The sequence below is a fragment of the Tiliqua scincoides genome, chromosome 4 (assembly GCF_035046505.1).
Source record: "Tiliqua scincoides isolate rTilSci1 chromosome 4, rTilSci1.hap2, whole genome shotgun sequence".
Classification (NCBI taxonomy): domain Eukaryota; kingdom Metazoa; phylum Chordata; class Lepidosauria; order Squamata; family Scincidae; genus Tiliqua; species Tiliqua scincoides.
In genome coordinates, this window is record NC_089824.1 from 103,129,335 (window position 1) to 103,143,084 (window position 13,750).

At 48.3% G+C, this 13,750-nt stretch overlaps 1 protein-coding gene across 2 annotated transcripts in view; it reads left to right on the top strand.

Moving 5' to 3' along the window:
• The first annotated feature begins 6,996 nt into the window (after positions 1–6,996).
• FAM193A (family with sequence similarity 193 member A) overlaps positions 6,997–13,750 on the top strand; it is a 49,104-nt gene continuing 42,350 nt past the window's right edge. For both annotated transcript variants that reach the window (XM_066624847.1, XM_066624849.1), the window contains exon 1: positions 6,997–7,328. The gene's annotated coding sequence lies outside the window, so the exon portion shown is untranslated. The remainder of the gene's footprint in view (positions 7,329–13,750) is intronic.

Below are 13,750 nucleotides of genomic sequence, written 5' to 3' on the forward strand. Positions count from 1 at the left end.
GTGGGACTGTATAAATAATTCCCCTAAACAAAAACAGCCCTTTTTGGTAGCAGGGAAGACCAAAGAAAAAGGCACACTGGAATTCAGAGTCATACCACCACTGCATCCAGAGATAGCACAAAGCAATCATAATTAGCCACTGATAGCCTGGCTGCATTAATTTGTCCAATGCCCTTCTTAAAGTCATGTACCAACCAATTTCACAATCTAAAGATGTGCTGTGTGAAGAAGTACTTTCATTTGGAATTATTTCTGATCCAGGCTTCATCTCACACCATGTCACAATACCAGATTAAGAGCTTCTCATACATCTTGATACTTGTCTGTAATCCTAGTTCCTAACCCTTGCTTTATAAAACCACAAAGCTTCAGTATTGAGATATGGTCTTGAACTCTTGCTTCTTCTGTATCATTACCATACCTAGCCTCTCCAAGAGGAGACCATCAATATAGAAAACACCACCTTGGTAACTATACCTTCATTACCTAACTTTTAATTCATAGGTACTCATAATTGCACTATTGAGCAAGTCTCCATACTGAACTCCTTTGATATGGATAATTCAAAACCTTGGTTGTTCAGTGTGGCACCAGGATTTGGCCACTCCCACAGAAAGGGGGCTCCTCTTCAACCAGAGAATAAAAAGACAAAATATCAGGTTCCTAATAGACCATATGGCCCCTCCATCTGGGAAAGCCACTCTCCCTCTAATCCTTGGATTCCCCAAGGACTCTTGTCCCTTGCAGCAACTGTTATCCTGCACATGCCCAATCTCTTCTGATCCTGGAAGCTAAGCAAGGTCAGGCCTGGTTAGTACTTGGATGGGAGACCACCCAGGAATATTGGGTGCTGTAGGCTTAGAGCAGGGGTGCCCAAACTCCTGCCCTGGGGCCCTTGATGACTCCCAATGCGGCCCTCAGGGAGCCCCCAATCTTCAATGAGCCTCTGGCCCTCTGAAGATTTGCTGGAGCCCACACTGGCCTGATGCAACTGCTCTCAGCATGAGGATGACTGTTTGACCTCTTGCATGAGCTGTGGGATGAGGGCTCCCTCCACTGCTTGCTGTTTCACATCTGTGATGCAGTGGCGGCAGCAAAGGAAAGGCCAGCCTTGCTTTGTGCAAAGCCTTTTATAGGCCTTGAGCTATTGCAAGACCTTCATTCAATCATATAAGTTCATCTTTAATATATACATTTATGTAAATTTATTCAAATTTTAAATGTAAATTAATTCTTTTTTTCCCTGGCCCAGGACACAGTGCCAGAGAGACGATGTGGCCCTCCTGCCAAAAACTTTGGACACCCCTGCTATAGCCTTTCAAGACTGAAGGTTGCCAACCAACTTGTCCCTTTGCAAGTTATCTGACAGACAGCCAAGCAGCAAGAGTCAGTGAGGTCTGGCTACACTAGTTCATTTTCTGTCATGGAGTTTGCAAAGTGACAAGGATCTGTCTGCAACAAGTAAATCAGCAAGCCCACAGACCAGCAGCTGGAATCATACTGATAAGTGCTGCCAGGCATTTTGTGGACTTCCTTTGTAATGCATGACTGGCTTATTTGTTCCTGGCAACACTTCGCTAGCCATGGGCATTGGGGCAGACTAGGTGACATGATTGGCTCTCTGCACACTGGGCCAATGTCTCACTGCCATCAGGGAGACATCACTCTGACATTGGGCCAACATCTGATCAACACTGGGCTGATGTACGGCCATCACTCCATGATTAGTGCACTGCCTCAGGGTTTTCATGGATGCAGGTGGAGTTACTGAGAGGGTGGCACCTGTGGGGTGGGGTGTGCCCAGGCTCTGCTCTTATGTAAGCAAGTGCCCGGGGTTGGAGGGAGGTAGACAGGGGACTGAATAGGGCAGAAAGTGGGTAGAATGGGGTGTGATGGGGGCAGGGAGGACGGTGGATCAGGCACAGGAAGGTGGTAGGAATGGGGGCGGCAGTGCATGCCAAATCTTGATACACCTTCCAGGTCAATGCAGACTTACATCAGTGATTGAGCTGGCGCAGATCCAAGTTGAGCCATAGCGGCTGCTGGGGCTTACCCTGACACAAGGAGATGAGGTTCCCTTACACCAGGAGGTGTCCTGCAGCCAAAATTTGCCCATGGGTTACAATGATAGCTGTGCTGGCAACACTGAATTACCGCACTGGGATTTAGGGCACAATCCTGACCAGGTCTACTCAGAAGTAAGTCCTAATTTGTTCAATGGGGCTTACTCTCAGGAAAATGTGGTTAGGATTGCAGCCTCAGAGCCCAATCCTGGGCTCTGAAGCAGGGCTCAGTGTAGCTGAGCACTGCCATAAGGCTGTTGCTGGGCTAGGTCAGAGCAGTCGCCAGCTTCTTTGGCTCTTTGGTCTCCCAGATCACCAAGCCCTGGCATTGTAGGCGGGGGCAGGGAGGAGATGTTCCGGGGAGGCCAGCGGGGGTGGAGAGAGGATGGGGATGTGTGATGTGGGGAGGGGGAGGGAGGAAGGTGGGTCCACTGAGCTCTGCTCCACAGGATCGAAGGCACTCCTGTAGGGCTCTGGGCCCTACACAAGTGCCTTTTCCTTCACTAAACTGAGTAAAGTGAGTAGCTCCATTGCAGGGAGAAGGGGACAAAAGTAGTAGCCTGGGAGGCGCAGGATCTGGCGGCAGCCCTCCTCGGTGCCATTGAGCCTGGGCGCCCCAGGCAGCTCAGGATTGGACTGTTAGTTAGATTGGGCTGCCTGCTGGTTGGGCTTATGACAGTGGTTCCCAAACCTTTTAGCACTGGGACTTTTAAAATGACACTCTGTTGGGACTCACCTAGGTTTACCAGGCAGATCTACAAAGGAATATTTTTCTAGTTGTCTCTACCCTCCCCCTACCCTGTTTCATCCCCTCTCTGCCCCTATTCTGTTCACCCTCTATTTCTATTTCACCCACTGCCTCTTTGCAAAGGAACCCAAAAAAAAACTTTGTACCCCCTGATAAAATTCCTCTCAGAGGCCCTGGACTAAGGCCCAAACTGTAAGGATAGTGGAAAATCCATGTGTTGGATCTGCCACAGTTATGCAGGAAGTGGATTGGGGGATTTGGAGTCTGATTTAAGGAGCAAAAGGGGCACACATAGACGAGAGGGGCAAGTCCTTGCCACAATTACCAATTACCTTCCTGCAGTCATAAGAACATAAAGGTCCCACTGGATCAGACCATAGGCCCATCTTGTCCAGCTTCCTGTATCTCACAGTGACCCACCAAATGCCCCAAGGAGTACTTGACAAAAAGAGACCCACATCCAGTTGCCAGTCCTTGCATCTGGTATACGCATGCCTTTGGAACTGCAACAGAAGGCATCTATCTCAGGACCAGATCAGATGGAAAGCTCTTCAACCTCTCCAGACTGAGAGCAAAGTCCAAAGTCCAGCTGAAATGTCTGTGTGACTTCCTCTTTGCCGACGATGCAGCTGTCACTACCCACTCTGCCAAAGATCTCCAGCAGCTCATGGATCATTTTAGCAAGGCCTGCCAAGATTTTGGACTGACGATCAGCCTGAAGAAAACACAGGTCATGGTTCAGGATGTGGACTCACCTCCCTGCATTACAATCTCTGCGCATGAACTGGAGGTTGTCCATGACTTTGTGTACCTTGGCTCAATGATCTCTGACACTCTTTCTCTCGATACCGAGCTAAACAAACGCATCGGTAAAGCAGCTACCACGTTTTCCAGACTCACAAAGAGAGTCTGGTCCAACAAGAAGCTGATGGAACATACCAAGATCCAGGTCTACAGAGCTTGCGTCCTGAGTACACTTCTGTACTGCAGCGAGTCATGGACTCTTCACTCACAACAGGAGAGGAAACTGAACGCTTTCTACATGCGCCACCTCTGACGCATTCTCGGCATCACCTGGCAGGACAAAATTCCAAACAACACAGTCCTGGAACGTGCTGGAATCCCTAGCATGTATGCACTGCTGAAACAGAGACGCCTGTGTTGGCTCGGTCATGTCATGAGAATGGATGATGGCCGGATCTGAAAGGATCTCCTCTATGGAGAACTCGTGCAAGGAAAGCGCCCTACAGGTAAACCACAGCTGTGATACAAGGACATCTGCAAGAGGGATCTGAAGGCCTTAGGAGTGGACCTCAACAAGTGGGAAACCCTGGCCTCTGAGCGGCCTGCTTGGAGGCAGGCTGTGCAGCATGGCCTTTCCCAGTTTGAAGAGACACTTGGCCAACAGTCTGAGGCTAAGAGGCAAAGAAGGAAGGTCCATAGCCAGGGAGACAGACCAGGGACAGACTGCACTTGCTCCCAGTGTTGAAGGGATTGTCACTCCCGAATTGGCCTTTTCAGCCACACTAGATGCTGTTCCAGAACCACCTTTCAGAGTGCGATACCATAGTCTTTCGAGACTGAAGGTTGCCAACAACTGAGGGCCTAATCCTATTCAACTTTCCAGCCCTGGTGTAGCCATGCCACCAGAGTTTGCGCTGCATCCTGTGGTGGGAGGGTAGTTATGGAGGCCTCCACAAGGTAAGGGAACATTTGTTATCTTGCCTCAGGGCTGCATTGCAGCTGCACCAGTGCTGGAAAGTTGGATAAGATTGGGCCCAGAGTCTTTCTTCCCAATTGCTTTTCTCCCAGCAGTATTAGTTATGAAACTGAAAAGCAAACTAGACACCACTTCTCATACGCAAGCAAATTGCTATAATTAGCAAAAGGGGTTACATGTCATGTTTTATTTTCCTGTGTTGCGAATCCAAAGGATGGCATTTTATTTTGCTGTGTAAAAAATGCTGTGTTCACTCTGTGAACTTTTTTTGTAAAAAGCAGTACATAAATATTTAATAATTCGAATGCAATAAAATGAGGTGGTAAGTGTTCTGAGTTACAGGCACAGTTCCTGAGGTAGTGTCATGGGTAGAAAGAGACTGCTGACCAAGGGGAAAGGTGGAAGTGGAGGTAGAGGGTCACAGGCAGTCATCACAGTGCAAGATATGCTGCTACCAACTGATACCAGGCAGCCATCAGGTGTATATATTGATGTTTACAACCAGCCAGACCACAGACATTCCTTATTAGTTGCAAGTCAGTATCAGCAGCTTCTGCCTATCCCTTTTTGCCTGTTGCACTATCTTGCTGACTGCCCATACTTAGTTGGCTTGGTGTAAGTGCTAGGTGGTAGAATTGGTGGTACTAATTTACAGCCCAATCCTATCAACTTTCCTGGGAGTAAGCCCCATTGACTCTAATGGAACTTACTTCTGAGTAGGCATACATAAGATTGGGCTATTAGGCCACTAGAAAAGGTAAGAAAGTGGGGAAGGAGCCAAGCCATTCTCCTGGTGTGCTATTTTTTTCTTACTGGTAAGGAAGGGCTTTCTTTTTATATATGAGAGCAGTGAAAAAGGCTGCAGTGTTTGAGGCTCTTCAGTTTAGGAAAGAGGCACCTGAGGAGGGACATGATTGAGACATATAAAATTATGTAGGGGATGGATAGAATGCCAGATGCAGGCGAATGGCAGCAAAATGCAAGTATTTTGTGGTCTTGTGTGCTCCCTGAGCATCTGGTGGACCACTGTGAGATATAGGAAGCTGGACTAGATGGGCCCTGGGCCTGATCCAGCAAGACTGTTCTTATGTTCTTAAGTCTACTCAGAAGGAAGCCCTACTGATTAAAATGGAAATTACTATCAGGTAAGCATGTATAGGATAGCAGACTTGGTAAAGCTAGGAGGGTTCCATTATCACTAATTCTTGCTGTTGAGAATTACCACTGTGCTTATGTTTAAACCTTACATAGACTTGCTGAAGACTGTATCTCAACTGTTCACAACTCTTTATATATGCACATACCCAACCACACCTCTGCCAAGTTATGTTAACACTTAATGTATCTGTTAGTGTATGTATGTGATCCTATGCCTGTTGTTCACAAAAGTTCATTACAGTAATTACATTATGTTATATTCATAACTTCCGTTACTAAGGCATCACAAGACTCTGTTGTTTTACTGCAACAAACTAACAGGCTACTGCTCTAGATGTTATTCTTATTGCCTTGCTAGCTCCTTTCACAGCATGAAGTACTATGACCTGCATGTGTGATTTGTCTCTGTTGTATAAGACAATAAATGTGTTGCACTGCTCTGTAACAGAGCAATCCTATGCATTTCTAACTCAAAAGTTCTATTTAGGCTGCAATCCTATCCATCCTTACCTGGGAGAGTACAATCCTATGCATGTTTGCTCTAAAGTAAATTCCATTGTGTTCAGTGGGGCTTACTCCCAGAAAAGTGCGGCTAGGACTGCAGCCAGAGCCCAAGCCTATACATGTCTACTCAGAAGTCTCATTAGAGTCAACAGGTAACCCGCTTTACTCCTTGGAAAGTGTGGATAGGATTGCAGTCTAAAGTCCAATCCTATCCAATTTTCCAGTGCTGCTGTGCCAATGGGGTATGCACTGCTTCCTGTGATGGGGAAGCAGTCACAGAGGCCTCAAGGTATGGAAACCTTTGTTCCCTTACCTCAGGACTGCATTGGGGTTGCAACATTGCTGGACAGTTGGATAGGATTGGGCCCTTAGCGCCCTATAATGGAACTTACTTGTGAGAAAACATGCATAGGCTTGGGCTCTTAGGCTGCAATCCTTCTCACACTTTCCTGAGAGTAAGCCCCATTGACTCTAATGTGACTTACGTCTGAGTTGACATGCACAGGATTGGGCTCTTAGTTAAATGGGGCTTACTCCCAGGTAAGTGTGTATAGGAGTGCAGCCTGAGAGCCCAATCCTATGCATCCCTCCTTAGAAGTCAGTCCCATTAGAGTCAGTGGGGCCTCCTCCCAGCTAAGCGTGGACTGGACTGCAGCCTGAGAGCCCCTCCTCTGCCTGTCTCCTCAGAAGTGAGTCCCACTCTCGCCAATGGGGCTTCCTCCCAGGCAGGTGTGGACGGGACTGCAGCCTCAGCCGCCCCCCCCCCCCCCGCCCTGAGTCCGGTCCCACCGACCAGCCGCCTCCTGCGGCCCCAAAGAGTCCCTGCAGAAGGGGCCGAGAGCAAGAGAGACGCCGCAGCCGCGCCGCGTGACGTCGCCCCGCAGTAGCACTCCGCTACGGGAGGGGAAAAGAAGCGCCTGTGCCACTCAGCCTTCCTGGCGGAGGAATCCTTCCACGAAGGGCCGCGGGCGGAGGCATAAAGAACTCTGGGCGCGGTGGGGCCATTGTAGCACCCGGCCGAGGAGGAGGGTCTCGGGAGCCGGCGTGAAGCGGTTCGCCTTGCCTGCGTCGTCCTCTTCCGCAGTCGTCGGCCTCGCCTTGTGGCCTAGCTGCGCCGCTGTGGGGAGATTCCGAGGTGAGGCGCGGGGCTGGCGGGTTTCCTGGCTGGGCCGGCCTGCATGCCGGCCAGGCGCAGTGTCGGAGTGCGTGACGGGCTGGTCCCCCCCCCCAGCGAGAGATGTTGGGCGGGGGGCCTTCCAGCTGCCCCACCCCTCCTTGGCTTGGGGAGTTGGGCCAACCTGGGCTGCGTGTCGCAGTTTCCTCCCTAGGCCGCCTCTTGCCCTTGGGCCTGGAGGCTGCGATCCTAGCCACGCTTTCCTGGGAGCAAGTCCACTGGTTCTAATGGGACTGACTGCTGAGTGGGCGTGCAGGGGATGGGCTCTCAGGCCCTGTCTGTGCCTCTGCCTGTCAGAATGGAGGGTGCTTCTCTCCCCCCCCCATTCCCCCTTTTATTCTCTTCCTGGGGGTGGCTTCTGCAGCCTGAGGTTCCCATCCTTCCTAAGAGCTCACTCCTATGCATGTCTACTCAGAAGTAAGTCCTATTAGAGTCAATGGGGCTTATTCTCAGGAAAGTGTGCATAGGATGGCAGCCTCAGAGCCGAATCCTAGGCATGTCTACTCAGAAGTCAGTCCCATCATAGTCAATGAGGCTTACTCCCAGGAAAATGTGCATAGGATGTCAGCCTCAGAGCCCAATCCTATGCATGTCTACTCAGTCCTATTAGAGTCAGTGGGGCTTATTCCCAGGAAAATGTGCATAGGATTGCAGCCTGAGAAGGCAATGCTCTTGGCAACCCTTCCTAAGAAGGCACTGTGTTGTTTAGGTTGAAACTGGCCCTCTTGTACATTGGGGATTGTAATGGGGCCTGTCAGCATGTCTTGGCAACATGACCCAGCCATGAGGTGATGGTGCTGGCAGTGGGCAGGTATGGGTGGGGCCCTGTGCTGCCCAGTGGCTGTCCTCATTTGCCCCTGCATCTCTTCCGCCTTGCAGTAGTTCTGCTTTAAAATAAGAGTGGCAAAGCAGGCAGGATCAAGGAAGCTGAGAGAAACACCAGCCCACCTCCACTTCTCCCAGCTTCCTTGGGTCTGCCTGCTTTGGTGCTCTAGTTAAGAACAGAGCAATATAGCAAGGAGAAAATGGGTTAAGCTGGGGCCTGCCTCAAGTACTGGGGGTGAGTGGGTGGAGTGGAGGTAGTGGATGCAGTCCTGTTCCTTGTTGGGGAGGTGGGTGGCTACTCTCTGCTACTAACTGGAGAAGAGATGTGGGAGGATGAGGAGGACTGCTGGTGTTGCCACCTCTCCTCTTTTGTTTCTAACCAAAGTTCTGGGGGATGGTGAGTAAAGAGAGCCCCTGCTGTTGCTACCTCCTTTGCTTCTTACTGAAGAGGGGTAGGCAGCAGGACAGGGCATGCCTGTTTTCTCTTATGGAGTGATACTGCAGCAGTGGAGTGGCAGCAAAATTTCTGTGGTGCTTTAGGTGCCATATCCTCTCACATGCTTATCTGACAACATTACATTAGTTTCCTGGTCCTGGAGTATTGGTTGTCTTGGAGTTCTGGGTTATCCCAGGGGGAGTAGTTCTACATTGCAGGGCTGCAGGTTTGACTTGATTTGGGTGTGGATGCCAACAGAGGGAACAAATAAGAGGCTTACCGGGCCAAGGTGATGCAACAAAGAATTTATTTTGCTGTCCTGAATGCACATAGTAAACTCCCCCACCCTGTTCCTCCAAGGGGTCAGTTTCCCTGTCTTGTCAGGATGCCAGAGATCCTGTTCTGCAGCTGTCTCTCCTGTCTGTTTCTTCACTTTCTGTCTCTAAGGTCCACAAACAGGAACCAGCTTCCTGACCCTGTCTGCCTTTTCCTCTATCTGGGTGAAGGGGGTTGTTCCTAAGCATGTTTGGTAAGGACCCTGTTAGGGTGTGGCACCCGGATGTCAAGGAGAAAATGTGCTGTGGCAGCTCACCCTCAGAGACCAGTTGTAGTAGGGTGGCAGGGGCAACAGCCCTTCTGCGCACTTGGGCTGCAGTTCCAGGCAGATGGAAGGCCTCTTAGCCCAGTAGTCCTTGGACTTCTTGCCTCTGATCCACAGGGCTCCCTGCCTCACAGAATGCTTTATCATCTCTTCATTTCTGTGGCTTGCTGTCCCTTTCTCTGGCTACAGTTCTATCCACAATTACCTGGGAGTAAGCCCCACTGACTATAATGGGACTTTTGAGAAGACGTGAATAGGATTGGGCTCTCCAAGTCTGTTTTCTTCCATGTTTCTCTCTTCCTCAGCTCTTTTCACACCACTTTGATTTCTCTTCCCCTCCCCTCTTGTGTCTATCCTTAAATCCCTAAAATTAGCCTGACTCCTCCCTTCTTGGCCTGACTGGACCATTGTCCTGGACTAGGTATGGCTGAGGGTGTGGAAGCTCAGCTGAAATACATGAGCTTGCCACTGCCTGGCTCACATCCTATGGTGGCTCATGCCATATGGATTGGAGAGTTCTTTATTGGAAAGCCCAGTTGTCTGAAATCTTTCTTCTAGTGCAGGTCTAGTCCAATCCATTAGGATGGCTGGAACTGAACCCTGAGGTGCTGCCTTCCTTGGCTCATCCTAATACATTGACATGCAAAGCATGCCCTGCCCTCCCCCTTGCATTCCTTCACCCATCTCTAGCAGTGGCACTTCATTTTCCAAGCCCATTGCTGTTTTCAGAGGGGGGGGGGTTTGCTGGCTTTTTGGGGAGCAGCAGATGAAGTACTGCCTCCAGATAGGATGAGGTAGTACTGACCCATCCATGCAGCTACCTGAGGCAGGCTGCATTTCTGGAAGATTGTAATGGGTCTGAGGGGGTGGTGGATTTGGGGTGCCTGCCATTCCAAGTCTGTCACCATTACTTTTTTCCAATTCAAGCCATTACTGATCTGCTTCATGCTTACTTGAGCATGAAGCAGATCATTCCTCCTACTTGCCATACTCCTTGTGTGCCTTAATGATATTCAGAAATGTGGGATTTCCAGTTTCATTTTACAGGGACCGAGAATGGTAAGGTTTTGGGGTTTTTTAGTGTAGAGGTGGCAACTGGGATGGCATCAGTTGGTGCTCTGGTTCACATCATCCCTGGTGTGAGGTTTTGAGGGGTTGCTCTTGCAGAAGTGCCATCTGGCTCTTGGAACACACCAGGTCCTATTGGCTGGTGGGCCATGTCCTAAAGCAGAAAGGACACATTCTTGCTTAGAAGAGGATCTTCAGGGTTGATATGACATTGAGCATGCCTTGAACTGTCCAATGCCAAGGGCTCATTGGACAGTTCATCTGGCTGGGATGATCTGTGAATCCTCAGTATAAAGGTAATGTCCATTTACACCACAAGGGGGATGTTATGAGGATAGTCCAGGGAAGAGCTTTGCTGTAGGACCTGCAGCAATCTAGTGCTCACATTGCTGGCAGCAGTGCTCCAAATTGGAGTCTGCCAGGTTGGTGCAAGGGGCAGGTCCATAGACATGGACATGCTAGGGAAGGGCCCATCTGACCTGGCTAAGCCTTGACCTGGTGATGGTGGTAGTGCCCAGTGTGCCACCAGGAGGTGGGGTGCCATAGGTGCTGCCTTGCTGAGATTTGCCCCAGAGACCCAGCAACCTGCTGCTTGCACTGTCCCAAATCTTAAATCAAGTATTTTTTTTAATCTTGAAGATGCGAAGTAAGAATATAACCTTGCATTTCAAAGGATTCAGTATCTGCTTCCCTTCCCCCCCCCAGTCTGCCATCAAATTATTTGTCATAAGTCAGGAAAGACATTACAAGTCCAGCCTTGTTATACATGGATTTGACTGGACACAAATGGCCACTGCAAATGAGAAGGAATGTGCTGATCCCTGGACAAGGGGAAAAATGCATCCCTTTAAAATCAGTTTAAAAAACTGAACAGTCCTTTAACAGTAGCAATGAGAGGGCAGAGAGGGCCTCCTTAATGAGAGAGAGAGAGAGAGAGAGGGCAGCTGGTTGACAATCCATCAATCCTTCTCTCTCTAGGTGACCCCTCCCTTCCCCCTGAGCATGTGAAAGAAAGGTGATCACTTTGCATTGGTGAAGGGAGGGACTGAGTGAAGGCTTGGAGGACCACTGATTGATGAATTGTCTTCTTAATGATTCTTATCTTATATCACAAAGGTCAGCAAGGCTGTTTTTAAATCACTGGAGCAAAGAAACTTTGTTTTTTAAATTGATTTGCTATAGTGTGTTTTTAGCCATCCACCTGAGTGCTTGGAAGGGAACCCACTTGAATAATGAGGCTCAACCTGTATTCTAGTCTTTTTTTTTTTTAATACTGAGAATTTGTCGATCAGCTAAAATTACCTTGCATGTTTTTATATTGAAATTAATATTTAATAGCAACTCTTTGAGCTATGCTTCTGAGATAGGCCTAAAATCTGTGAGGAAGATAAATGTCTGTCTTGCCTCTTTTTCTGCCCTCCCCCTTCAGATTATACATGCAAGTGCTATGAAAAGGAGAGGTACCTGTGAGTTCATTCCACAGCCCATTCTGCCTGCTATATATCTGTATGGCTTGCTAGTCTGACCCTGCTCCCTTACTCCTGCATGAATTGACTGAAGTTGCTGTTCTTGTGTTGTGCAGTGCATGTGATTTAATAATTTAGGGCCCAATCCTATCCAATCTCCAGCTGCAGTGCAACCCCAAGGTAAGGGCTCAAACATTCCCTTAACATGAGGAGGCCTCCATGAGTACTGCCTCATCACTGGGTGTAGTGCATGTCCCATTGGCTCAGCTGCATCAGCATTGGAAAGTTGGGTAGGTTTGGGTAGTTAGGCTATAATCCTAAATAAAAGGGAGTAAATCCCATTGAACAAAATGAAGGAGCATGGATAGAAGGCACTGTAAGTGTCTCCTCATGTAGACATGCAGCAGAATGATATGTTTCTCTCTGCATAAATTGCTCCTATGGGCTCTTGTCCTCCTAATCCACAGTGTGTTCAGATCAGTGACTTATAGAAATGAGGGATGCCCTTTAATTAGTGTCATACTTGCACACTCTTGGCATAAACCTCTTTAGGCATGGAGACTGAAGGATATCTCCAATTCTGATTCAAGAAAGTGTGCTTCAACCATTGGATCCTAGGGAAATGGTGCTTTAGGCTGCAGTTCTGTACAAACTTACCTGGGAGTAGTTCTCACTGAGTTAGATAGGACTTGGTTCTCAGTAGACATGCATAGGATTGCTGTATAAGAGGGCTTAATAGTTCTGAATTGGCTTACTGTTTTTGTTAATCCTACAGAAATAATTAGTACTTGCAAGCAGTACAAGTGGTGTATGCAGAAGGTCCCAGGTAGAGAAAATGCTGTCTGAAACATTGGAACCAGTGATACAGATGGCTCAATGATCTTGTTTGGTATGGCTTTTTAAGCCATTTCTGCCCAACATTGTGTATATGCAACAGGGATCAAATGTGTTCACCTGTGGGCTGGGAAAATGCAGTAAGAATTGACATCTAGTATTTGCGCCTGGATTTGTAAAATCTTTGTAGAATTTGTCTTTTATCCTTATTCTGAATCATATCTTTTCTGTTCTTAGAGTTTGAAATAGCTAATAGCACTCTTGAATGTTACATAGGCTCCTATTTTTGAGTGGAAGAAGAGGGAAATAGAGAAAGATTGAAGTGTAAATATTGATTTTTGCATCCATGCCTCCCTGGCTATGGGGAAGTGTGGGGCTGTACACTTCCAGTTTATAGAGTGTGATGAGTTGGCTGAGGGCAAGACATCTGAGTATTACACACTACACTACACTTGATCTTGGCCAAAAGGCTGAGAAGCAATTGGCATCTGAGTAGTTTTGAAATGCAGTCCTTAAATCTACTGCTGAGGGGAGAGAATGAGACCAGAGGAAGGACTGACTTATTTGCCATTGCCCGTCCACCCCCTTTCTCCAAAGCTGTGGACATCAGTATGAGAGGTGGAACCAGACTTGTTGACCTACTGCCTGGGTGAGGAAGTCCTACCGTAAAATATCTTCTGCTTGGAAGCTTGTTTTCTGGGAGAGTATTTGCTTTGGTTCCTCCAATTGTGATCCAAGGGTACTTCCCTTTGAGGCTGCTACAAGGGTCTTCCATTTTGTTCCAATTGCATCTATGCTGTTTAACATGGAAAGGTGGAACAAATGCCATGACTGGAAAAGCACACTTAAAGGCAGCCATTTATGGGAGAGAGGAGTATAATTTCACTTCTGGTGAGAACAGGAGTACAGTTTTGTGCTGCTTAACAGGGATGTAGATCAGCATCACTGTCATAAAGCGGGGCTTGATGCTATTCTATACCTCCAAAGGCAAGGGGAAGCTCTGCTCCCCTCAGCTCTGGAGGCTTTTTGGAGCCTCCCAAAGGCTCAGAAGGCCAAAATCATGCAAGTTACATATGTCTTTTGTGCAATTCCAGCATTCTGAGCCTCTGGGAGTTTCCCAAAAGCCTCTATTTTTTTACTCTGCGAGGTCTGT